General features: G+C 41.3%; 1 protein-coding gene across 1 annotated transcript in view; it reads right to left on the bottom strand.

Moving 5' to 3' along the window:
- The window catches only part of SAMD12 (sterile alpha motif domain containing 12), a 410,401-nt gene that overhangs the window by 97,109 nt on the left and 286,557 nt on the right, over window positions 1-26,735 (bottom strand). The gene's annotated exons all lie outside the window — the stretch shown is intronic.

Here is a 26,735-nt window from a genome sequence, read left to right as displayed (position 1 = left end):
TCTGATGCACACTGAAGTTAGAGAATCACTGGGGGAGGGGATCATGTAGCCAGTCTCTTTCATGCCTTTTTTTTTTTTGACTACGTACTATGCATTTATTTTTCTAAAATTGGGGTATAGTTGGTCTACAATGCTGTGTTACTTTCTGCTGTATAACGAAGTGAATCAGCTTTAATGTATACATATATCCCCGCCCTCTTGGACCTCCGACACCCCCCATCCCACCCATCTAGGTCACCACAGAGCACTGAGTTGAGCTCCCTGTACTACACAGCAGGTTCCCACTAGCTATCTGTTTTACACCTGGTCGTGTATATATGTCAATCCCAGTCTCCCAGTTTGTCCCACCTCCCCCGCCACCGTCTCCACACATCCATTCTCTACGTCTGCGTCTCTATTCCTGCCCTGAATATAGGCTCACCTGGACCATTTTTCTAGATTCCACCTACACGCGTTAGGAAAACTGGACAGCTACATGTAAAAGAATGAAGTTAGAACACTCCCTAACACCATACACAAAAATAAACTAAAAATGGATTAAAGACCTAAATGTAAGACGGGACACTATAAAACTCTTAGAGGAAAACATAGGAAGAACCCTCTTTCAGCCATTTTGGCTAATTTTTAAATGTTACAGGTTACAGATAAACAGTGCATCTCCATAGAATCATGTATGACTCTGAGCATTTATACACTTACTCTGCTGGGAATTAAACTTACAGTTTCTACAACGTGCAAATTTAAACATATCTTACCAATTATCAACTTAATACAGTAACACAGAATGTTTATGAAGAACAGCATGTGTTTGTGAGCATTCTTTTAGGGAGTCAAATAACTTTATGCACTTCTAGGCAGACATTTATTTACTTGAAGGTTAAAACATGCCTGACAATGGTTGAACCATTTGCAGAAACTCAAAACAAACAAGCCAGAGTAGAAATGCTAATGACAAATTAGAGGCAGGATCAGATAGACTGACATGGGAATGAAACCCTGGGACCAAAATGACATGAAAACCTTGAAGAGAAAGAGAAAGTTTGGAAATGCAAAGAGTGAAATGTGGTGGGACCGTGGAATGTGAAGAATTAGCAGAAAGCTGTAATCCAGGTGGAGGACCCCTTAGCATGTGAAACGGGTTCCAAGTGTGAACACTGCCACAAGTGAAGAAAATGAATAAAAATACGGAAAGCTGTGATGGAAGTGGTTCTCTTGACCCACTGACGGAAACACTTCCTGTGTTATTAAAATGCTCACTGCGGGTGTGTCATTCAAAGCGGAAAGCTACAGATACAAAAGCAGCTCAGTCATCTTCCACCCATAAATGTACCCCAGTATGAATCACTGACCAGTATTTAATCTCAGATACCTAGAAGATGCTTCAAAAGGTGGAATAATGGATTCATTAAGCGTGGTATCTTAGAACAATGAGATTGCTCATTTGTTTAGAATAAACATATGCATAAACTAACTGCATTCATATTTCATTAAAACTTCTAAGACCTGCTAGAATTGCCATGATGAGTATAGATATTTAATCTTTTAACCAGTTTATAAATTATAAAAGCAATGCATGCTCATGGACAAAAATGATTCAAACAGATGGTTACTGAATGAAAAGGAAACACTCTGCTCCACGTTTCTACACTGCCTAGACATAACCACTGCCACTAGTTTCTTATGTTATCCTTAGAGAATTTTTCTACAGGTAGGGAGTCCTTGACCTGTATTTTAGGAGCATCTCATTTAAAATAGGTACCTCAGGGACTTCTCTCGTGTCGCAGTGGTTAAGAATCTGCCTGCCAATGCCGGGGACATGGATTCGATCCCTGGTCCAGGAAGATCCCACATGCCACAGAGCAACTAAGCCCGTGCGCCACAACTACTGAGCCTGCACTCTAGAGCCCGTGAACCACAACTACTGAGCCGTTGTGCCACAACTACTGAAGCCCGCGTGCCTAGAGCCCTGCTCTGCAACAAGAGAAGCCACCACAATGAGAAGCACACGCACCACAACAAAGAGTAGACTCCGTTCACCGCAACTAGAGAAAGCCCGTGGGCAGCAACGAAGACACAACGCAGCCAAAAATAAATAAATAAAATTTATGAAACAAAAAAAAAGGTACTTTAGCTGTCAAAAAGAAGGCAAAGACAACACATGTAGAAAATGACAGTGGAAACTGAGAAAATTTTTAAAAGCTCAAATGAAGACCAAGAATAAAATAAGTATATAAATACACAAATGTTGGAACATGGTAAATAAAGCTCTTCACAACATTTTCTAGTGCCATAGAGTTGAGCGTTTTTGCTGGAGTAGATTCAAAGGGTAAAGGACCAAAGGGGGAAAAATTAAACATCTATATTATTCATGGAAGCCAGAGGAAGGGAAAATGAATGACCTCCAAGGAAGAAGTGGGAACATCCTCAGTTGTTAAATTTCTCAGGTCACATCTTGTAATGTAAATGGTGGCATCTTGAATCTGTAGCCACATTAATCTAGTCCTTTGCTCCTTTATTTATTTATTTTTGAGACAAACATTATTTATTAAAGAATCTAGCTGAAAAGATAGCAATTCACCAATTCCTCTATGATCCTCATGTTATGCACAGGCATCACTCTTAAAACTTTCCAAATGGCAGATGCCCAGATCCCACTCTCCAAACTAAAGAAATCAAAATCTCACGGAGGGACCCTGATGTGTTCATTTTTAGAAAGCTCCACAGATGCTTCTTTCTAATGGGCAACCAGGATGGAGAGCTAGCATCTTAGATACTTGAAAATCTATCCCCGGATTAAATCTGAATAATGAATATGTACATGTTACATGCTTACAACAAAAGCAGACAATATATATAGCTACACATAACACACCCACATCACAACTGGTTTTGGTGGATCACAGGATGTCACGTTATAGGCCTGCATTGAGGGCATCTTGAAAAAAAACACCCTATGAAGTCCATTGCCATATTTAGTATGGATTCAGTAGGGATGTTAATTAAGAAGTTAACAAGTTATCCGGTGTCTCCTTATGAGAAATCAAAGGAGAACTTTTGAGGCCTCAGAACCAGTTGTACTTTCACAGAGAAAGTGATATATTTTTCTGTTTTAGACATCATGAATCAGGTAACTACTCCTATCCTCTCCTGTACTTTGGCTCCTACAACAAAGTTCAAACTCCACTTTGTGGCCCGGGGCTAGTCCATCTACAGGGTCTCACGCCACACATTTTGTGGACTAACCCCATTCCTTTTTCCACTGTATCTTTTAATTCTCGTCTTTCCTTTTCCTATTCTTCTTTCAAACAAACAAACAAAAATGTTGTGGGAGACAGCGGAGCCCGCGGAAGGCTAATATGCGCTGCCTGTTCTTTACTGCATTTTCATTAAATCTCCTCTGGCAATATGGACGCTGAATATAATCAGGATCATAAAAAGGTGGAGGAGGGGAGGAAGTTCGCCACCCTCTTTAAGGGCCTGACCGGGGCCTTTAGCTGCTCTTATGGCGGCAATGAACTCTTCATGCTTTCTTCTCCAATTAGATGGCTACTTTGGTGGTTCAGTCCTGGGTTTAAGAGGCTTAAGAGGCTTTACTGTTGGAATATCCGTTCCTTCAGCTCTTTGTCTGCTTGAATCAAAAGTCTTCCGTTTTTTAGTGGCAGTTTTCTGGCAAATAGGTCCATTGTTTTAAATGCCACTGGAAAGGATGTTCTTCCACAAATCTTGCAAGGTAACAGTTCTCCAACTTGGACATTTCCACTCCAGTGACTCCATAGCGCCACCGCCTCGGGCTCCCCCAGACTCCTCTGGCAGCACCTACCGCCGCCACCCAGCTCTGGCCGTAGCCTCCTTTATTTATTTATAATGTATTTATTGAGTCTCTACTGTGTAACATTAGCTCTGATCTCAAAGAGCTTATGAGAGAGCTGGAGAAAACACAACGAGCATAGATGAAACATTTGGAGAGTAAGTGGTGGTATATAAAAAGAGATAAATTGAATATAATCAAGTGATAGCCTGCATAGTGCCCTGAGCAACACAATTAAATTCAAGCCATAATCCACGTTGATTTTAAAAGTTTCCTACACTTTCTCACTTTCCACTCTAACTAAGGCCTGGCGTTCAGTAATGTAATCTATCAATGACTATATTTCCATTCTCAAAGAGAACTCTGTTGTTCTTGAAATGCGTATATGTGTATATGGATGCATACTTCAAAATACCTGTTTGGTTTTGGGGGAGGGAGGGTGGACTTGGTTGCATCTAGTGATTGAGTCTTCAAATTTAATACCTCTGGGAAAATATGCCACAGGATCAAAACATCTAGAGACAGAAGCCTGAGAAGTCAACTAGGTCAGTCCCTTGCCACCAGGTAGGATGGAACTTAGGACCGATTACCTAGCCAAAAAGTTACGGTATACATAACCATACATCTTTTACATCTTTTCTTCTTGCATATATTGAATCAAAGAACAACCAGGCATCTGGTATTGGAGCATTATAAAGCCATATGTGATGCTCACTAATACAAAATGCCTGGAAGGAAACTAAGTTAATACATATGGCATTAAATTTACAAATGAAGGCTCATCCATCATCAAAGCCCCAGAATGCGCACTGCCATGACATAAAAAAGAACTTATGAGGAATATCTCTTTTCATTTGTGCATCATCCCCCTCAACACAAGCAACTAAAAGAAAGACATGTGTGCATTTCCTGGACTTGATCTGGGGCATGCAACACATTTTACGAAGGGATTAAAGGGCCCGAGGTCTTTTACACAAGACTATTATGCCAATTCCATGTCAGAGACAACTTATATTGTGAAGTCTTCAAAAGAAAACTACGTATGCATTATGCCAAAGCCATAAATATTATTGGAGGTTCTTAAAAAAAAATTACTTGTAAGGGACAAAATAGAAGACAGCTCTGGAATGGAATCTTGTGGCTCTACTCCAAACGCTGTATGGTTTCCTTTTCCGGGAGAAAGAACATGCAGCTCATCCTCCATCACCCCACATATCTGATTCGAGGAGATATTGATAAGAGAGTTTTTACAAGAATTCTATGATTCGCAAAGTCAACGAGGAAACAGAATCCTCTCGTGTCTTTGACGTTGGCAGTACCTTCTTAGGATCTCAAAAAGAAAGTTTCTTTCCCTTCCAATTTTGACCTTTTCTATTTGGCAGATGTTAATTTTTTTTTTTTTTTCTGCCTGTGTTTCTAATGGAGCTTGAAATTTACACGGCTTTTTGTTTACCTCCTAATTTGTGTGCCACCATCATCAATGTTATCAGCATAGTTCTGGGAATAGGGTTTATTTACTGCTTCTGTTGAGCCAGCAAATGGAGAAATGCAGAAAGGACTGTTCTGCTCATCCCATTTCAGTGTAGAGTCTCCTTCCATTCACAGAAACAGTCTTTACTGAGCAGCCAATAACCTTCCTGGGTGCAAAAGTCAACAACCATCTTCAGTGCTTGTTCTTGATGACATTTCCGAGCTGCTTTAGACATAGTTAGGTATATCCTGACCCCCTGACCCCCCTCGTTAACAGGTAACCCAGAAACTGAACTTTGTACCCATTAAACAATAACTCTCCATTGTCCTCCAACTCCCAGCTCCAGGTAACATCTACTTTTTGTCACCATGAATTTGCCTATTCTAGGTACCTCATGTAAGTGGAATAATACAGTATTTGTTCACTTGTGTCTGGCTTATTTCACTTGGTATAATGTTTTCAAGGTTCATCCAGGTTGTAGCATGTATGAGAAATTCATCCCTTTTTATGACTAAATAATATTCAGTTTTATGTATATACCACATTCTGTTTACCCATTCACCTGTTGTTGCACATTTAGGTTTGTTTCCACTTTTTGGCAATTGTGAACAATGCTGTTGTGAACACTGATGTACTAAGATCTGTTTAAGTCCCTGCTTTCAACAGAAGGACACTTTTTGTTTTGCAAAATTTTCATCCAGAAAAAATGTCTAGCCAGGTATCAATTATTAGTAATTTATCCTGGTCCACAACTTGGACTTGGTGCTGCTCTAGTCACCTGTTTGCTTTCAGATCCATACTTTCCTCTTCTTTGCCTACTCTGTTTGCATGAAACTACATTTCCCAGATGTCCCTGCCCTCTGGCTTCCAGGCAGTTCTAGCCAGTGTAAGGCACTAGAAAGAGACTGAGGGGCAGAAGAAGGAAAAGGCCAGCATATTTCTTCCTGGATCACTTTGCTACTGGTGGCATCTAGGGCAGGGACTGCATCTCCTGGCTCTAGCTCCCACTGGAATGTCCGACTGGGGTTCCAAGTTCTGCCAACCAACCCTGACTTCTAAACTCTGTCTCCTCGTTTATCCCTCCAGCCCCAGGGAAGGTAGAAGCTTCCCACTGCTGTTAACCTCTGGGTTGTCTCAGTTTTGCACTTGTGCTGCAAATTGTCTTAAGTTTTCTCTTCGAAATATACCAGGAGTGGTTTCTGGGTTCCTGTATGGAACCTGAATGATAACCATTCCATTGGGAAAAGAAGGTCCAAAGTTTCTCAGGATGCGGAACCGACGGCAGTGACTCTTAGCTGTCCTCAATGTATCATCCATTTGGTAGTATATTGTTTCCAAGCTAGACCTGTAGTTTGGTGCAGCCATGTGAAGGAGTTCTGGCCAAACTGATGTAATCAGATGTGTTGTGTGGCAGATTCTAAAACTTCTTCAGAAGTCAGCTGCTCCATATGCTCTTTGTACCTTCTTCCCCCTTTCCTGCGGTTTGGAACATGGATGTGACAACTGGCATTCCATCCTGGAACATGAGGACGTGGGCCACATTTGGGGGAGAGCAGGACCAAAAGCCATAGAAGCCTGAGTCCTTGAGAACTTTGTGGAGAAAAACCGCCATCCCAGGCCTGCTCTGCCTGTCTCTAGTTTTACATGAGAAGCAAATAAAATTCTCTCTTGTCTAAGCTCCTGCTCTTTCCAATCTCTCTATGGCAGCCAATCTGAGATCTAACAAATTCAAGACCCAAGCCATGAGCTCAGTGTCTGTCCCGGGCTGCTGATTAATTTCCTTATACTTTTCCTTAACAAACTAAAGCAAGGTCCTAGATCCTCTGGTCTTATTCTGAGTTTTGGCCTCTTCCTGTTTATACTCAGAATTGACCTATTCTCAACCACAAAGCTTTTTATTCCCTTTAACAGCTCCTGCTTTGCTTATTAAATTTCCTCTGAAAGGCAGGGGTCAGAGACAGCTACTTACCAAGCCCATATCCAACCTAGAAAATAATTAGAGTCTGGATGTTAGAGAATGTTTAATTAAAAACCTGGGAACATTGTTCCTCGGGTATTAATAAAGCCAGCAAAATGGAGAATCAGCATGGCCTAACACTGCAAGACAGACCGTTAGTGTCCTGGTCTCAGAGCCCTCTTCCCAGAGCTGATGGGCTGGAACTATACCTAATGGCTGCCGAGTACAGATAAATCTCACCTCTACTTTACCCAAGTGGGCGTCAATTAGAAATATGGACTTCTAGGACGGTGGTTCCCAAACTTCATTGTGCATGAAAATCACTTGGGGAACCTTATCTGAAATGAAGATTCCCATCCTTCTGCTCATGATTCAGTTGGACTGGGGTGGGGGCCACGAACCTGCGTGATGAAAAGGACCCCAGGTGGCTCTAAAGCACATGGTCTAGGGACCACACTAGGAGAGACCATGCTCCTGGGAAATACATGAAGACTATAAAGCAGCCACAAGTGCAGAGAACTGTCATCAGCTGGGGGTGGGGCTGGAGCACATTCAATGATGCCTACCACGTTCCAGGAGCTCTGCCAGGCATTTTCGAGACATCGTCCAGTTTATGCTCCAATAACCTGCATAACTATCATTATGACACTTGTTTTGCAGTGAGCAACCCGAGGTGCAGAGAAATTAAGCAACTTGCCTAAAGTTAAAAAGTGGATTCAAAGCTGGTGTGCATGTGTGGGTTGGATCTAGTCTACTGATTCCTCTAGTTTTGCTGTGCACCCTTCCCCATCATGCTCCGTACTCCTAGGCACCGACCTGCACGGACGGCATCACGGGGCCCTCTACCCTCTGGCTTCCAGTTGGGTTGGGTCATGCCAATGGGAAGTGCTGGGAGAAGACTAGGGGGAGGGAGGAGAGAAGTTCAGGGTATTGATTCCCCAGCTGCCCTCACTGCGGGTCTCCAGGGTTGCATCGTTTGACCAAAGGCCACAGCTCGTGTCAGTGGCTCTTGCCACATGACTGTCCCCTTCTGAGTTCCTGTAACTATTCTGTCTTCTTGCCTCTTCCAGCCTAAGGCTGATAACTGGTACCCTTCCTCTCTTTCTAATTAGGATGACTGAGTTTGTTGAAGGCAGAGTCTGTATCTTTTTATCTTTGTACCCCCTGTGTCTAGAATAGTGCCTGTTTACATAGTAGAAAAATTTTAGTGCATGTTGACATGAATAAGCACTTTACTAGTCCAACAATGTGCTAAATATTCTCTGTTAACTCATTTAATTCTTGCTATTTATTTATTTCCTTTTTTTGAGAACCAATGTTCTTTTAAAAAAGAAAGCTATTGGATGTTTGTCCCAGAAAAATGAAAACGTTTATTCGTGCAGAAGTCTGTACACTAATGTTCACAGCAGCTTTATCGATATTTGCAATAGCCCAAGACTGGAAATAAGCCACATATCCTTCATTGACTATAAAGTTAAACGAATTGTGGGACATCTATCCATGGAGTATGAGTCAGTGATAAAAGGGAACAAACTCTTCATACATGGCAACAAGTCAGAAAAAAGCCCATCTCAAAAGGTTATATACTCTGTGATTCCATGTAAGTAACGTTCTTGAGGTAACTAAATTATAGAGATGGAGGACAAATTAGGGATTGCCGGGGTTAGGGGTGGGCAGTGGGGGTAGATGTGGCTATAAAAGTGTAGTACAGGGGACCCCGTGCTGATGCAACAGCTCTGTATCTTGATTGCAGTAGTGGTAACACAAAGCCACACCTATGATAAAATCACACACACACACACACACACACACTTGGTGCTTGTAAAACTAATGGATTGTATAATACCAATGTCCGTTTCCTAGTTTTGATATTGTATTGCGGTTATGCAAGGTGTTAGCATTGTGGGGTGCTGGGTAAAGGGTACACAGGACCTCCCTGTACATTTTTCTGTCACTTCCTCTGAATTGATAATTATTTCAAAATAAAAAGTTGAAAAAAAGAAAGCTGGTATATTTCATTTCTTCATGTTTCCATTGGCAATAAAGTCCCACTATCCTACTTTTAAAATGGCATTTCGATTTTATTTTATTCTATAGAAAGTATGAATTAATAAAATAGTGTAGTAGATACAGAGAAAAATGTATAGAGGATGTCAAGCCTTTATCTGTTCCTGTCAATTTTAAGTTAATGGTGATCATGAGAGCTGGAATAGGCACATTTGAAGATGTCTGGAATTATACTTTCTCTTATATTTATTTCAGCAAAGATTAAAGACAAACCCACCTAGTTAGGAAACTTCACCCTTAGTCTCTTTCAAATAAAAATTCACATAGCCCCTCAACATCCCCTTCACAGGCCAAGCTGCAGCAGCATTTCCAGCTCATTAATTTTAGTTACTAAGATCCTTTAGCGTAGCAGGCAAATTATAACACTAGAATTTACTTGTAATTGGAAATATGTACTCAGTTTAATTTGAGCATTTTGGGGGAAACTGGAGCAAAACCCACCCATTTATTTATTTATTTATTTATTTTTTTGCGGTACGTGGGCCTCTCACTGTTGTGGCCTCTCCCGTTGCGGAGCACAGGCTCCAGACGCGCGCAGGCTCAGCGGCCACGGCTCACGGGCCCAGCCGCTCCGCAGCATGTGGGATCCTCCCGGACCGGGGCACGAACCCGTGTCCCCTGCATCGGCAGGCGGACTCTCAACCACTGCGCCACCAGGGAAGCCCCTTCCTTTCTTTATATGTATACATACACATTCACACACATATGTGTGTAGTGTATTCATTAATAGAGTAGTAAAAATTAAGCCACATTCGAAACCAAGAATACTAAATTAGTGTCAGGAGTGAAAATCTTTATGAATTTGAGCATTTGTTCTTTCCATCAAATCATATACACCAGGGGTAAATATTTCAGACTTAGCAGAAAAAACGCAATAGGTGAGGTTGCTAGAGATGTTCCTTAAAAGGGTAAGTTGATCTTTCTACTTCAGCTCTACCCCCAGCCACTGCCTTCTGCCTGGAGGAGCCATATTGCTCTTTGAAATCACTTACTATACATCTTGTCTGCTATCCCAAATAGTTCCAATATAACATGATTTCTATTAAAAAGAAAGAGAATAAATTCATTAATTTCTTGATAAACATAAGGCACTTTCCGGTGGCCGACAGAGTCTCTGCAGGTCAGTACCTGCAGAAAAGGAGGAGAGAAGGGCTGGTCTCACATTTCCATCTTGGAGGAATTCCGTAACCACCACCGCAGCTGCTGTTTCGTGCTTGGCCGCGTGGAGAAATATAAGTGGTGTCAAGCCAGAATACCCTCTCTCAACTTGTAAATTAGCAGATTACCAGCAGATCATCTAATTTTCTTCCCTGCTGCTCTCTCACCTGCATGCCAGCAGTGTTTTGAACTAATTTGTCAATACAGGGGTGTAAAGTGATTTACGTTCTACATAAATTTCTAGTTGGGGGTGTAGATGTTTATGACAGAAAGTATCTCCCTTAAATCCACAGCAGACATGTAACAGGAAGGAAATCTCTTAAATTCCTCCATTAATGGTTTTGTACCGGTGGCTCTTGATAAAGGGCCAATTACATTTTTGAGATCTGTGTGATATAATCTACTCTCTTTGGTTGCAAATTTTAACCTCTTTCTGTGGTTGTGTCCTACCAATTTGGTTCAGTCAAATCAAGAAAAGATAAGATTCCTTAGTAGTAATATGGGAATATTATTACTTCATTTAATACCAAACTAAGGTAGCTAAGTTTCCCTGCACTAATTCTGTGTCCATCTGTGAGTCCAGTTAAGGAAGAGCAGGAGTTTTGACATTAGCACAGCCTTTGAACAGAGCTCTGATTCTCACTGGGTGTGTCACCTCGGGAATTTGGATAAATGTTTTAAAATACTTATTTTGCAATGAACCTCAGTGTACGTTAAATGTCATCAGAAAGTTAGGAAAAGTCCTTCCAGAAGCCTCCCATTGGAGATGACGGTGCAAAAGCAAATGTGCACGGCCCAGCTATGGGGGAGGGTCTGAGGAAGGGAAAATTGCTGCAGCCCCAAATGAACAGCCACTGCTCTTGGGGCGGGAAGACATCTCCAGGTGAGTCAACATCCCCTGAGAGGTATTATTATCAGGGTTCACCCTGAGAGCTGCGGCCCCAACATCAGAATCAAGAGATCTAACTTCTTAGAGATTTCTGGTAACATCTCCTTTTTGGTGTGAGTTACTCTCAAAATGCTGGTGCAGGTGTGGGAGAGACAGTCAAATTTCAAAAATTAAATGAAGGCACTGGCATTGCCAACTTCCCTTTCTGCCTAAGGATGTAAAAACAAGCAAGCAAAAATTCTAGATCTAGTTAACATGGTCTCAGAATGAAGTTTTCTGTGAAGATGGCAGATGCCACATCCCAAAGGGAGATGCCATGAGCCTTGCACATGCAACACAAGGTTTGCAAAAGAGGTGCGAAGCCAGTTTCATTATCTTGACCCCTCAGTCATACCAAGAGCACATAAAGGTTGGGAGCATATGCCTAAAGATTTCTTTAAAACAAACTATCAAGTGTTGGTGAGGATATGGAACAACCAGAACTCTCATACACTCCTGGAGGGAGAGTTTATTATTACAACCACTTTGAGACACTGGAAGAAGCTACTAAGGCTGAACATATATGTACAGACTGAATTGTATTCCCCACCCCCAAATTCATACACTGAAGTCCTAACCCTTAGTACGCCGGAATGTGACCATATTCGGAGATGGGATCTTAAAGAGGTAATTCAGTTAAAATGAGGTCATTAGGGTGGGCCCTAATCTATTATGACTGGTATCCTTATAAGGAGAGAAAATTTGGACAGCGACATACAAAAGGAGACCCGTGAGAGAATACAGGGAAAAGACAGACATCTCCAAGCCATGAAGGAGGTCTCAGAAGAAACCAACACTACTGACACCTTGATCTCAGACTTCTAGCTTCCAGAACTGTGAGAAAATAAGTGCTGTTGTTTAAGCCAGCCAGTATTTGGTACCTTGTTATGGTAGCCCTAGCAAACTAATACAGTCTACCCTACCCTACTCAGCAAATCCACTCCTAATACGTACCACTGGAAATGCATAGTTTTGTTCACCCAAATATGTCTGATATAATCTAGAACAGAACTTTTTACAGAGTAGCCGCAAACTGGAAACTACCCAAATACTCATGAACTGCAGAATGCAGAAATAAATTGTGATATGTTCACATGTTGACCAATTTAGAGAAATGAGAATAAACCATCTAAAACTGCAGACAACAATATGGATGAATCATCCACACGTATAATGTTGAATGAAGGAGTCACACACACAGAGTACATAATGAATGATTCTATTTATATGATGAACAAAAACAGATGATGCTATTCTTTACCATTAGAATTGAGAATTGTGTTACCCCTTGGGCAGGGGTAGCCACTGGAAGGGAGCATAGGGAAGGCTTCTGGGAATACAAGTCATGTTTTATTTCTTGATCTGGGTATTAGTCTCATGGGTGTGTTCAATGTTTGAAAATTCAGTGAGCTGTACAGTTAGGGTATATGGTCTTTTCTATATGTATACTTCAATCAAAAAGTTTTAGGAGTTTTTCTATAAAAAAAGATGGGCACGAGTCCCTGACATTCTAATTTGCCTCTCTTTGCTTGGGGGGAGAGAAAGGAGGGGCTGCTTTCTGATTCCAGGTCTAGAGGGGAGGCTTCAAGGAACTTTCAAACAACTTGACATATGTCTCTAGGAGCTTGCGGGACAAAGTGAGATAGGTAAAGAGCCAGAACCTGCGGCGTGCTAACTGCTCTGCTGGCAGACTAAAGCAAAGATTTTAATGTTAGAGACAGTCTGCCCTCATTTGTCTGTGCAAGGACTGTAACAGCATTTCCCCTGGATCAGATCTGGGCCATCCTGAGCGAGAGAGCTGGTGTGGAGGAGCTAAGACCCCCTCCAAGAGGCCCCTGAAAGAGGGAAAACACAACTCAGGCCCCGAAGCTGATGTGCTGCTGAACTACTGTGGTGTGAAGAAACATAAACTCATGGAAGGACACAGATGCATTTGCTCTCATCAAAAGGAGCATAGATGAGTCACCTCCATCAGCGGGGGCGGTAGGGCGGTGTCCTCAGAAGAACCATCAAAGGGTAAACCCTTGTCAACCCTCAAGAGCAAGGGTCAGCTTATGACAGGATTTGTCACGTAAGAACTTTCTCGACCTCCATGCCTTCCTCACCCTGTTCTCATTGGAAAAAAGGTTAGAAACCCCTAGTCATCAAGGGAAGACGCTGTATGTGACACTGGGCAGACGAACGTGGCCTATCTCTTCAACACGTTCCTCACTGGGAAAGAGAGCAGAACCATTAAAACTGGAATTTTAAGTCATAACTCAGCTGTCAGACTCCTGGTAGAAGTTGTGGGCCCGGGAAAGAGAGTTAAAAGTCACAGAGCAAATCCTGAAAGTTCTCATCACAAGAGAAAAAAATTGTAACTATGTGTGGTGATAGATGTTAACCAGACTTTGGTGATCATTTCACAATAGAGACATGCATTTATTCATGTTGTACACCTGAAACTAATGTAATGTTATATGTCAATTACATCTCAATAAAATCAAAACCACAGCATAATTTTCAAGGGGGTCATAAATTAATATACTCATAAAACTTATACCTAGAACATTTATTTATGTCCCAGTAGTACACATCATCCTTGGGCTATATCAAGCCAACATCCTCAATAATGGACCAATAGGAACTATTGGTTCAGTAGAAGTAGGAGTGAGCGAGGGGAAGCAATTGAGGCAAACCCTAAGGGTTTTAGTTTGGGTGATCAGAAGAGACTGATGTCAGATGCAGGAGAGAAAAGCAGGTTTGGTGGTGGAGGCAATAGAGGAGCTCATCTTTGACGTGCTGAGTTTGAGGTACCTCTGGGCTACGGTGGTGAAACTTATCTTTGGACAGCTGGGAACTCAGAAATGAAGCTTAGAAGAAGCGGCTGGACTTGGAATCATCAGTGTACTGGGGCAGTTGATGTCTTAGGAGTAGATGTGGTTTCCCAAGAAGAACATTAGGAACATTATTTTCTGAGGAGCCATTAGCAGAGTAGTCAGCAAAGGCACTTGCAAAGTAGGCAAGGAAAAGAAAAGGGTGATTTTCGTGAAGCTGAAGCAAGAGTGTCCCCTGAAGAAAAATGAGATCAACAGCGGCAAAATTCTACAGATTTCAGGGAAAAGAGATACTGAAAAGTATCTGTTAAACCTCAGAGGACTCCAGTGATCTTAGAGTTACCATCTTGTGAAAAGAAGTTGGGTGCGAAAGCCAGAAAACAGTGGACTGTGGAACAAATGAGACGTGAGAAAGTACAATCCATATGGACTATTCTAGGAAATCTAGTTACGTAGGGAAGGAGGGCAAAAGTTTAAACACAGAAAGGGTCAGGGGAAGGGGTCCTTCCCTTTTTTGTGCCAAAGTCTCCTTTGGCAGCCTGGTGAAGCCTATGGTCCTTCTCAAGAATGTTTTTAAATGCAAAAGGGAAAATATGTAAGATTACAAAATAATCAAAAGTTATATTAAAAAAACACATACCAAAAGTTCTTAAAATTTCATGATAGAAAGTATACAGGTGTTGCTTTATCGATGCATTAAACAGTAGGATTTACTGGCAAGAATAATAACTACCATAATTTGAAAGTGGTGATGAGTGCAAATGATATTTCAAGGTATCTTCAAGAAACTGTTATGTGATTAAAAATCACCTGTGATTCTAGTGACAAAGTCACAAGAACTGCTAAGAGTAGTGAGCTTTTGTACTTATAGTCAAAATGGAAAGAAATGTTACATTTCAGTAAAAATAAAATTAAGAGTAATTCGTTTATTGAATTCAGCATAAAATTAAGTGTAATTTTATTTGATTGAAATATATTTCATATATAATATTTATTCCACATAAAAATAATATATATTATATATCTCCAACTTCATCAGCCCCACTGAATTCTAGCCAAGGTTCCCTTGGAGGAGGGAGGGATCCAGAGACCTCAGGTTAAGAGCCTTTTACTAAGGGAAGAGAGGTATTTTTGTTTTAAAGGAGAGAAATTTTGTTTATGATAGAGTGGAAGGTTTTAAGTCTTGCTCTGGAGGTATGGCAGGATAATGCAGTGAAGTAGGGACAGGCTCTGGAACTAGACTCCTTGAGTTTAAATCCTGGCCCCCTGTTTATTAGCTGTGTGCCATTAGGCTAGTTATTTAACCATTTAACTTCTTTATACCTCAGTTTCCTTGTCTGTAAAATGGGGATGATGAATAGTACCCCACCTCACAGGTTGTTGTGAGAGTTACGTAAGAACACTTTGGCCAGTATTACCTTGATCACCTTCCACTCACTCAGTATCCCTTGGCAAAAGGGACACCTTCAGTTCCCTGAACGTGTAACATTCTTCCTTGCTCAGAACCACTGCATATACTGGTCTTCTGTCTGGAAGGCTCTCCCCACTGTTCTCAGCATGACCGACTCCTTATCCTTTGGGATTCAGTTTGAATGTTACCTCCTTAGAAAGGCTTTTCCAGAAGCCATCTCTGAAATAGAACTCCCACCATTTCTCTGTCTCTCAGCATCCTTTGTCCCAGTTTGTAACCGTTTTGGTTAGTTGTTATCTATAATGAGCTCCATAATGGCTGGAGTTGTGTCTCTCTCGATCCTCTCTCTAGCCCCTGTCCCTACCACATAAAAAGCTCTCCACAAATATTCATTAAGTGAGCCATCAGACAGGGAGCAACTGAAGATACAAAGGAGATCCCCAGCTATATTCATGCTTGTGGACTGTGCTTCAGTTTTCGATGTGGGTATGTATTTTTTTTAGTCTGTTCTCAGTCTTGTTCTGGAGCTGGTGGAAAGCCAGACATATTGCTTGCATTAAAGTGTTTATAAGGCAGCATTTAGTCTTTCTTCTAACACTAGGAAGATCCCATCTCTGGTCAAGGCTGAACCAAATAAAACAAGAGAAGGATACCAAATTCTGCACTGTGCTATGACAGTTCATGTTCACAAAGTTGGTGCACAGGACAGCCATGGGCAATTCTTTCACTGAGCCAGTCTTTTGCTGTCACTCTAATTTTAGGCAATGTGAAGTGATGAAAGAGATATTGATCTAGCATTGAGGAGCCAGATTGCTAGTTCTGTTAGTTCATGCTTAACTGGGTGATTTTAAGCCCATCAACCTCTTTGACCCTTCGTTTTTTCATCTGACAAATGGCAATTTAAAAATATCTGCTGTGGCACAGACTGTTAGCTATGCCCCCAAATTCATTCTTCCCTTTACTCTGAGTACAAGACCAGATGACAATTCCAAACTACCCTTGAGGCTGGTGTGGTTATGTGATTAAGCTCTTGCCAACAGAACGTAAGCACAAGTGATATTTGTCATCTCTGTTTCTTGCTCAAGGCCCTTTACTTCCAGGTGGGAATGGAAAGGACTGGAGTAGTATCAAAAATGGTATCTTAAAGACAGCAGAACTGCTGCCAGCCTGGGCGCCTAAATTACTGTGTGGAACAGAAACACCTCCTGACTTGCAATCTTCAGCTAGGACTGTTAAATAAGAGAGAACTAAGCCACTAACTCTTTGGAATATATTTGTTACAGCAACTAGTGTTTCTCTAACACACATGTCCTACCTACTTTATAGAACTGTGAAAGATAGTAGTTCTCACGTATAAGGAAGAGCTTAGGGAGGTAGAAAGTGCTATAAAAATCTGTTGTCATCAATATTTTCTTCCAGCTTTTTTGAAATACAGATGACACATAGCATTGTGTAAGTTCAAGGTATACAACGTGATGATTTGATACATGTATGTATTGCAAATCATTTTATTAATACAGAGAAAACAAGTGCATATTAGAGTGCCTTACCTATAGTAGATATTTAATGTTTACCTGTTGAACAAGTAAACGAACATCTTGCTGATGAAAAGCCTGAGATTAAAAAGAAAAGTCTACACAGCACAAAAGCATGGGAAAGATATTTGTTTGCTCAGGGAAAACTTTTAATTGATTCACTTGAGCTCACACAAGTAAAGCAAAAACCTCCTGCATATGTACTTTTTTCAAGAAGATTGCTTTTCTTTTTAATACTTGTTCCATCAAAAATAATTATAAGATATTAAAGGACATTTTGCAACAAGGAAAATATACCCTTATTCACACCACCGAAACACACTCTTTCATTTTTACCTATTGGCTTAGAACTTTTATCTACATGCATGTCAATTTTTCATAGTTGTAAATCTGTTTCTTCTTATTATTTTTAAAATAAATTTTAATTTGTACTTGGTAAGGAAAGCACAGGTTTGGTAATTCTCCAGAAGTGATTCCAACAAAGAACCACCTAATATTTCTAACAGTTCCAATTTAATTTTGCCAAGGGGTTCCATTATTATTAAAAAGCATAACAGGGAGAGGAGGTGATTTTCATAAGAAAGTACACAGGGGTGTTAATTCTCACTACAATTAGGGTGATAAGGTTACAAATGTCACAATCTTTCTACTTCCTTTTAAAAGCTTATCTTGTGGGTCTTACAAAAGTTAAATGAAGGGCAAATGAGTATATATGGACCTTATTTAAGGATAAAAATGAATTCAGTGATTAATTCCACAAATGTTTCTTGAGTGCCCACTATGTGTCAGGGAGAATGTGGACCATACTGACACAGTCTCTACCATTGAAAAGGTTAAAGTGTGGATGAAAGACAAGAAGACACATTTTGGTGAGCTCAGAGGAAGGGTGAGGCCATTTTCTGGAGGAAATGAGACCTGATGTTTGGCTGGAAGCTAGGCAGGCAAATGGGTGGAAGGAGGTCCAGGTTCGCTAGACACATGGACCATAATGAATGATGCTCACGAGACTGTAGGTTATTCTACCGTACTGGACGTTAATAGATCACACTAAGGGTGAATGGATGAGAAGGGAGAAGTAAGCAGAGGTCAGATTGTGAAGAGGACAAAAGCTTCGTCATAGCAGTGATGGTGTTTGTTCAGCACTGCCTAGGGCAGCACTTGGCACATACAAACATGCATACATTCCATCTGTATTTGTGCAATGAATTAAGCCACATTATGCTATGCAGTTGACCATTACTGGTCATAGTCATTGGACTCTGGTTGCAATGGAAGAGTAGTACACCCAGGTGGGAAGGGACAGCTAGTATCGAGAGAGAGAGAGAGGCTGCATCTATGATGGCCCTTATTGCCATGCTGGGCATGCCACAGGACCACGGCTCGCTTCTCAGTGCTGGGACACCGCTTCATTTTTGTTGGTCCTGAACTGCCTGATGCTAAACAGCAGGGGTCAGGCACACTGAACCCTAATCTGAGAAATGCCTCCTTATTTCACCTTCATTTTTCGATGGCAATGGGAATGCCACAAATGTAGCTTCTTAGGACATGCTTGCGAAGCAAATGTATAAATGCCATTTCCAACCCCTGTTCCTAGAAGCAGTGATTAAGGGTGGGTGGGAGAGAGATGCGGAAGTCACAGAAGAAAGAAGGGAAGGTTGAGGAGAGAGACTGAAGACTTCTAACTGTTTCTTTTTTTAAATATCCTCAAGGTTTTAATTAATTAATTTACTTATTTTTGGCTGCGCTGAGTCTTTGTTGCTGCCCGCGGGCTTTCTCTAGTTGCAGTGAGCGGGGGCTACTCTTCATTGCGGTGCGCAGGCTTCTCATTGCGGTGGCTTCTCTTTGTTGCGGAGCATGGGCTCTAGGCGCATGGGCTTCAGTAGTTGTGGCTCGCAGGCTCTAGAGCGTAGGCTCAGTAGTTGTGGCACATGGACTTAGATGCTCCGTGGCATGTGGAATCTTCTCAGACCGGGGATGGAACCCATGTCCCCTGAATTGGTAGGCAGATTCTTAACCACTGTGCCACCAGGGAAGTCCCCTAATTGTTTCTTTATTCTTGATTCTAGTCTTTATTTTTTGAAACTCCTCTTAGTTGAAACTGAGCATTAATGATGTAAATTAACCAGAAATCTTAGTCTCTAGGGAGATGAATGGATTAATAAACCAGATCTAGCAATACTGAATTATTTGGAGGCAAACACAGATTTGATGAGTGAGAGCCCAGCAGGGTGGCTGACTTTGGAAACATTTTGCTACTGCTCTGCTGGGCATGCTAAGAATGCATGGCGCTGGCTGACTCCATGGGGGTAGCGCATGGATTCAGCTGCCGAAGAGCGAGGTGAAATTAAAGAGAGAATGAAATGTGTGATCTGATTTAATCACATCTGCTGCTTCAATTTCTCAATAACAGCACCCTGCTCCACTGTGTCAAGTTGGGGAATGAAAAGCAATATATATATATATATATATATATATATATATATATATATATATACACATATGAATCATAGCTAGAAGATGGATTAACTCTCTAATGCCTGCCAATCCATTTCAGGCATCTAAAATGCAAATGACAACTGAGTTTTTCTTATAAAGAATTTGGGAGCAATTATTCCTGGACCTGGATCGGCATAAAATTACCATAAACTGAGGAGTAAGCAATGAAATGTCACCTCCTAAAAGAGACAAAAACCTCAGGACCCAGGCTAGGGGATGGCTTGGGGAACATTATGTATTTTAATACCCAGGTGATCCTCTGCTTCTCCTCTGATGACTGAATGAATGCATGCTTCGTGTTGCTTCAGATTTCTAGTAGGATGACAGCCACCAAGTACAAGACCCAATTCAGCCTCTTTTAGGAATGCATGTTTGTGAGGAGTTTAAAAGTTACAAATATGTACTGGAATTGATATTTAGTGGAAATCATCCTCCCATCCCCAACCTGCCCTCTCACAAAGGAGCTGCTACTTTAGGGCCTCTGGGCTCTATACCGAGTATCAGACACAATACACAATGTCATTCTGCAGGACCTGCATGCTTCCCTGGCTAGTCAGATACTTTACGGCAGCAAGGTCCTAAAGGTTAGTAAGGTGATTCATCTAATGTAAAATAGTTATTGTGGTTAAATGTTCCATTTTTCTGGGGTGGGGAGATGCCTTCTACGTGATTCCATTTAGCAGCAGAAGATAAATGCTTAGGTCTAATTAGCTTACCAAAGGCAGTTTTACATCCCATTTACAGTGAAGCAAATCAAAGATGAAAACCACTAGACAATAGCTATTTTGGTCCCTTCCATGGAGTAAGCAGGCAGTGGCATGCAAACATGCACACGGGTGATCCCCAAAGATGCACAGCTAGTTGAGAGAAGATTCACTTCAAAAGACAGACTCAGTGAAGGGCATTTTGTAGGGAATACATGAACGGACAGCCCAGAATTCTAATGTAATCAATTCTTCAGAAGCATGGACTTTCAATATATTTTTTTAAAATGACCTCCTAAAAAATAATTTCTACTGCCAGAGATCTGAGTAACTGCAAGTTCTCCTCGTTCCTCTTTTGCTTCTGAAAACCCAGAGTGTGTTAGCCATCTTGGTAGCATTTATATGACAGTCTACTGTAATCCTCTGATCTCATCTCCTAAGACTGGAGGCCTCTCGAGGGCAGAAAGCCTGGCTTGCTCGTCTTTGTCATCCATTTCCAAAGCATATGATGTAGCACCTCCACGGCACAGGTACGCAACAAACAGGTGTGAACTGCACCATTCGCCACTCCAGGTAGCCTCACTCTGGAGAGCAATCAGTTATTTCCCAGTTTATGGAAGAACAATGGATAAATGCCACTGGAAGGAGGGAAAGGTTGGCGGGCAATCAAGTGAAGTTATACTAAAATTAATTTTCTGATTTTAAAAAGATCTGCTGAATGGGCCCTTCACAGACCTTGAGTGAGAATTTATAAACACAAGATGTTGATTTAAAACAAAGGCCCATTCATTTTGCCACGTGGTACATTTCTTTAGCACTCTGAAGAGCTGAAGCAGTCTTGGGGGTTCCTGGCCCTGACCTTTAGTTGCCTGATTGGCAAGGGTGGGCTGTGGTAGGAGTCCCTGGGCTGCTTCAAGATCCTGGCACCGCCTATGCAGAAGACGGATCTTCAACTTGAAAAGCTGTGAATGCCAGGGATGCCTTTTAAGGTGTGCCAGATCTATTTTCAATTTCCAATATGTAGAGTGAGAGTGACATATTTTTATCCATTTAAAGAGCCTTATGGAAACTATAGACTTACAAACAAGTTTATAATAATATAGGAGATAAAAGGAGATGATTAGTATATGTTAATCATTCCCGATTATATTTTGGCTTAAAATAAGCTGGTTTGCTCTCTTTACCCTCTTTTTAGTAGACAAAGCAATGGATATGACGATGCCTTGCCTCTTCCTGAAACCTTGTGGAGACTTGTCCTTACTTTTAGAATAAAACCAAAATCCTGACCACGGCCCTGTGAAGTGTGTTGCTCTCCATCCTTGGCTACTGTCCACCTGCCTCACTAGGCCCTTCTGCTAATTTCTTCAGTTTACCAAGTTCTTCCCACACTCTGGGCTCTTCCTACAGGCTGTACCTCTATTGTGTTGCTCTTCTCCCCGCTTCTCTGCTTGGTTAACTTGTCTATCATTTGGGGTTCAGATGACTGGCCGCTCCCTTACGAAATCCCTTCCCTGACCCCGCAGTCTCGGTTCCCCTTTGTACGTTATCACACAGGCGCTTCTTCACAACTGTCATTTCATAGTTATTTGTGCGATTCTTTCTTTAACGCCTACGTTCTGTCCTATATTTTAAGTGTCAGGGTAGCAGTGAAAAGGTACGCCTTGTTCATTGTTGTGCCCTTAGCACCTGGTCCAGCACATAATAGGTGCTCAATAAATAATTACGGAATGACCAAGTATTTTTCAACTAGAGCTGACTATAGACTTGAAGCGTCAGGCATTGCAATGGAGTGGATGGGGGTGGACTCTGGACTCTGAAATCAGCTTCAGCAAGAGGGACAAGTCATTTCAACTCCCTGAGCCTTGCTGTCCTCATCTGGAATCATAATGCCATGAACGCTACCTCTGAAGAAAGTGAATACACGCAGTGCTGCTTGACAATGATGCTCTGCATTGTTCACAGTCATACTACTGTTAATATCGCTCTGTGTATGGCTCTAGCCATTCTTCCTATTTCTGGGGAAAAGTCTCACATAAAAGCAAGCTTCCGACCTTCCTCCTTTCAGAAATCTAAAGAGAAGCAGGAGTAGGGAAAAGCCTAGCTTTAGTGCTGAAGCAGGTCACCTAATAAAGCCATTTACAAGCATCCAGAAACCTCAAACTGAGGGAAGACAAACAAATTCTCATTCTGAGAGTGGAGCACAGTTGTTTGGGGACAAGTAAGGGGAAGGCATTTTGGGAAAGTCAAATAACATCACTAAATCAGGAGGCCTGGCTCCATGGGTGGGGGTGGGGGAGGAACAGGGCACCACATGGAGTCCCCTTCCCCACTGTGGACACAGGGCCCTCTAGGACCACAGCTGGGGGAAAGCGAGGACAGTTGAATGGCTACCCTTCGCTATTTTTTCTCTTACATGGCTTATTTTTACTTTTAATTTTTTTAAATTGTGAAGTGTCATTCATAAAAAGAAGTTATGAAAATTGTTGTGGTTAAACATATCATTGAATTAAAACTTTAGATGTATAATTATTTAAAACCATTGTCATTAAAAATTAGTATTACTATTAAAAATAACAGTAAAGCAAATACCAATGCATCAGCTACTGATCTTAGCAACCAGAATGTTAGCAGTGCCTTCGAATGTCTGGAGGACTTTTTCCTGATTCCATCCCCTCCCCTCCACCTGTGGGCATCACTATCCGGTACCTGCGTTCATTGTTAACTTGCTTTTTAAAAAAACACCTCTACCACCTATGTATATCTCTAGTCTAAGTAACGTATTGCTTAGCTTTGCCTGTTTGGAAATGGATGTGAGTGGACCACACTGAACGTCTTCCGTTTGCCTCTTGCTCAACTTTGTTTCTGACATTTGTTCATACTGATGCATGTGGCTAATTAAGATTTACTTTCCATTGCACAAACGTACTGCAATTTATTAACCATAACCGCAGATGGACTGTGGGCTTATTTCCAGTTTGGGGCTATTACTTGACTTTTTTGTGGACTTACTCTGACATCTAGGGGAGAGGTTCTGGAGGCAGGGCAGTCTGCTGGAAGTAGAGAGACTCATTTTTATGGAACAATGTGGAATATGCAGTGTGGGAAAATAATGCACATGGCCCAACCACACAGAACTCCTGTGAGGTGGGGATGTTCTCTGACCAAACTGTCACCAACGTGGTCATTCATTAGGAAATAGGACGAACATTCTGGAACTAGACAGGATACTGCTCCAACTCAGGTAAATTCTGTCCAGCTCACAGGGATAGACAGTTCATGTGAAATACGAGATGTAGCCACACGAAGTACACAGACTAGTGGGTAGAGTGAAGTGTACCCAAGATACGGAGAGAGGGATCTTGATGCAAGGGTCCCCAGGCTGAGTCTACATGCTGAGAGTCCTCAGCATGTAGGAAGTGCTGAGTAAGGCGAAGCTCTCCTGCTGGGTCTGCTCAAGAAATTGGCTACTCTCCGTTCTCCTGAGGCTACCGAATGACAAAACTTATTACGTAAATGCATATCACGCAGCCCTCAAATTAAGAGTGCCTGGGAATGCAGAGAAGTCACCCAAGGCACCAATGAAGAGTAAGTTATCAAATAGGCTCCCAACAAGGAATTAAAAGAAAAGGTTATACACCACAGACTATAAATATAATATAAACCCAAGGAAATAAACATAAGAGAAAATAGTAGACTTTGGAAAAAAATTTGCCATAAGAGAAAGACAAAAGTTTAAGAGAGTAACTACTCTGTATTCTCAAGGTAATTACTCAAAATACAAACTTGCTAAAAAGAGAGGTCATGAGGCAACAAACGGAAATAAAAAGGGATTTTATGAAAAGAATACAAGGACGCAAATAATTCCACTGCAGAATTTCAAACTGCTAAAAATCAGTGAAGACGAGAATTGTTCCTGAATTAAATGGAATTAGACTAGTGAAATAGGACAGTGGTTCCAAACCTAGACGATCACAGAAATATGGTGGTGGTGGGGGAAGTGGATACTTAAAATATATATTCCTAGGGTTAAATATAGGAGATCTTGATTCAGTGGGCCTTGGGTGAAGCTAAGAAATCTGTACTTCTAAAATTCCCTGAAGTGATTCAGAAAATCAATTTGGTTTAGAAACTATTAAGGTGAGTGCAAACTTGAGACACTCACCCAGAATTCAGAGAGAGAAAAAAAGCAAGTGAAAATGACTAGAGAGAAAAAGATGGACTGGAATCATGGACACAGTATATGCAGCATATGCATAATGGGAGTAAATGAGGAAGCAATGGGAACCATTACAAGAGAACCAATTTCAAAAACGTAAATTGCCCTAAACAGAGTGAAAAATACAATCTACAGAATGGGAAAAAATATTTGTAAACCATGTATCTGATAGGGGTTAATAGCCAAAACATAAAGAACTCATACAACTCAGTAAGAAAAAAAGCAAATAACCCAATTTAAAAATGGGCCAGGGATCTGAAAAGACATTTCTCCAAGGAAGATATATGAAAGGCTAAAAGGTACATGGGAAGCTGCTCAGCATCACTAGTCATTAGGGAAATGCAAATTAAAACCACAATGAGATACCACCTCACACCTATTAGAATGGTCACCATCAAAAAGACAAGAGAGAACAAATATTGGTGTGGATATGAAGAAAAGGGAATCCTTGTAAATAATGGGGCGGGGGGCGCTGTAAATTGGGACAGTTGCTATGTGGAAAACAGTATAAAGGATCCTCAAAAAATTAAAAATAAAACTACCATATGATCCAGCAATTCCACTTCTGGAAAAATACTCAAAGGTAACAAAAACACTAACTAGAAAAGATATCTACACCTCCATGTTCATAGCAGCATCATTTACAAAAGCCAAGACATGGAAATGACCTAAGTATCCATCGATGGATGAAGGGATAAAGAAGTTGTGGTATATATAAACAATGGAATATTATTCAGGCATAAAAAGCAAGGAAATCCTAACATTTGCAATAACAGAGATGGATCTTGAAGATATTATGCGAAGAGAAATTAGTCATACAGAGAAAGACAAATACTCTATGACCCTACTTATATGTAGAATCAAACCCCCCCCCCAAAAACAGAGAAAGAGATCAGAATTGTGGTCACCAGAGGCAGAGGGGGGAAAGGGGGCGGGGAATTGGAGGAAGGTGGTCAAAAGGTACAAACTTAGGATAAATAAGTACTAGGGATGTCACGTACAACGTGATGATTATAGCTAACACTGTTGTGTGATATAGAGGAAAGTTAAGAGAGTAAATCCTAAGCATTCTCACCACAAGGAGAAATTTTTTATTCTTTTCTTCTTTCTTTTTATTGTATCTATATGAGAAGGTGGATGTTTGTTGAACCAACTGTGGAAATCATTTACAATGTATGTACATCAAACCATCATGCTGTATGCCTTAAACTTATATAGTGATGTATGTCAATTGTTTCTCAATAAAACTAAAAGAAGATAAGCTAGAAAAAGGATAATAAAATGGATAAATGCAAACCAAAAAAATGGATACTGAAGAAAAATCTCTCTGAAATGAGAGAAAAAAAATCACTAAAGTTTTACTGTGGACTTGGTGAAAACTGATAAATATTTAGATCCACTGAATATCAAGTCTAAAGAAAGAAACCTTCCCAAATCCAGGAAAAAGAAATAGATCCTGTATAAAAGAAAAAAAACCATCAGTCTAATTTGTCTATATGGTTTTCAGGGAGAATGGTTACGCTATGCTTCCCAAATACTATCATCAGTAATAAATGAAGGCAAGGAGAAGACATTTTCAGCTGGGAAAGGGCTTTAGAATGCTGATGTGTTCTGTAGGGTAACTGAGATGAACCAACAATATGGGCGTTGAGGAACGCAAACATTGTTAAATAGCGTTGTTTCTAAGGAGAATGTAAATGCTATCTCATTCTTGAAACAAGAGGTCCGATTATGTGACAGTCGACAATTTAACTATTGCAGGGACTTCCCTGGTGGTGCAGTAGTTAAGAATCTGCCTGCCAATGCAGGGGACACAGGTTTGAGCCCTGGTCTGGGAAGATCCCACATGCCGCGGAGCAACTAAGCCCGTGTGCCACAACTAGTGAGCCCACGCGCGTAGAGCCCGTGCTCCGCAACAAGAGAAGCCACCACAATGAGAAGCCCATGCACTGCAACAAAGAGTAGCCCCGGGGCTTCCCTGGTGGCGCAATGGTTGAGAGTCCGCCTGCCGATGCAGGGGATACGGGTTCGTGCCCCGGTCTGGGAAGATCCCACATGCCGTGGAGCAGCTGGGCCCGTGAGCCATGGCCGTTGAGCCTGCTCGTCCGGAGCCTGTGCTCCACAATGGGAGAGGCCACAACAGTGAGAGGCCCACATACCGCAAAAAA

Source organism: Lipotes vexillifer, unplaced genomic scaffold (assembly GCF_000442215.2).
Source record: "Lipotes vexillifer unplaced genomic scaffold, Lipotes_vexillifer_v1.1 scaffold440, whole genome shotgun sequence".
NCBI classification, from domain to species: Eukaryota; Metazoa; Chordata; class Mammalia; order Artiodactyla; family Lipotidae; genus Lipotes; species Lipotes vexillifer.
This window is presented reverse-complemented; position numbering and strand designations above follow the sequence as displayed.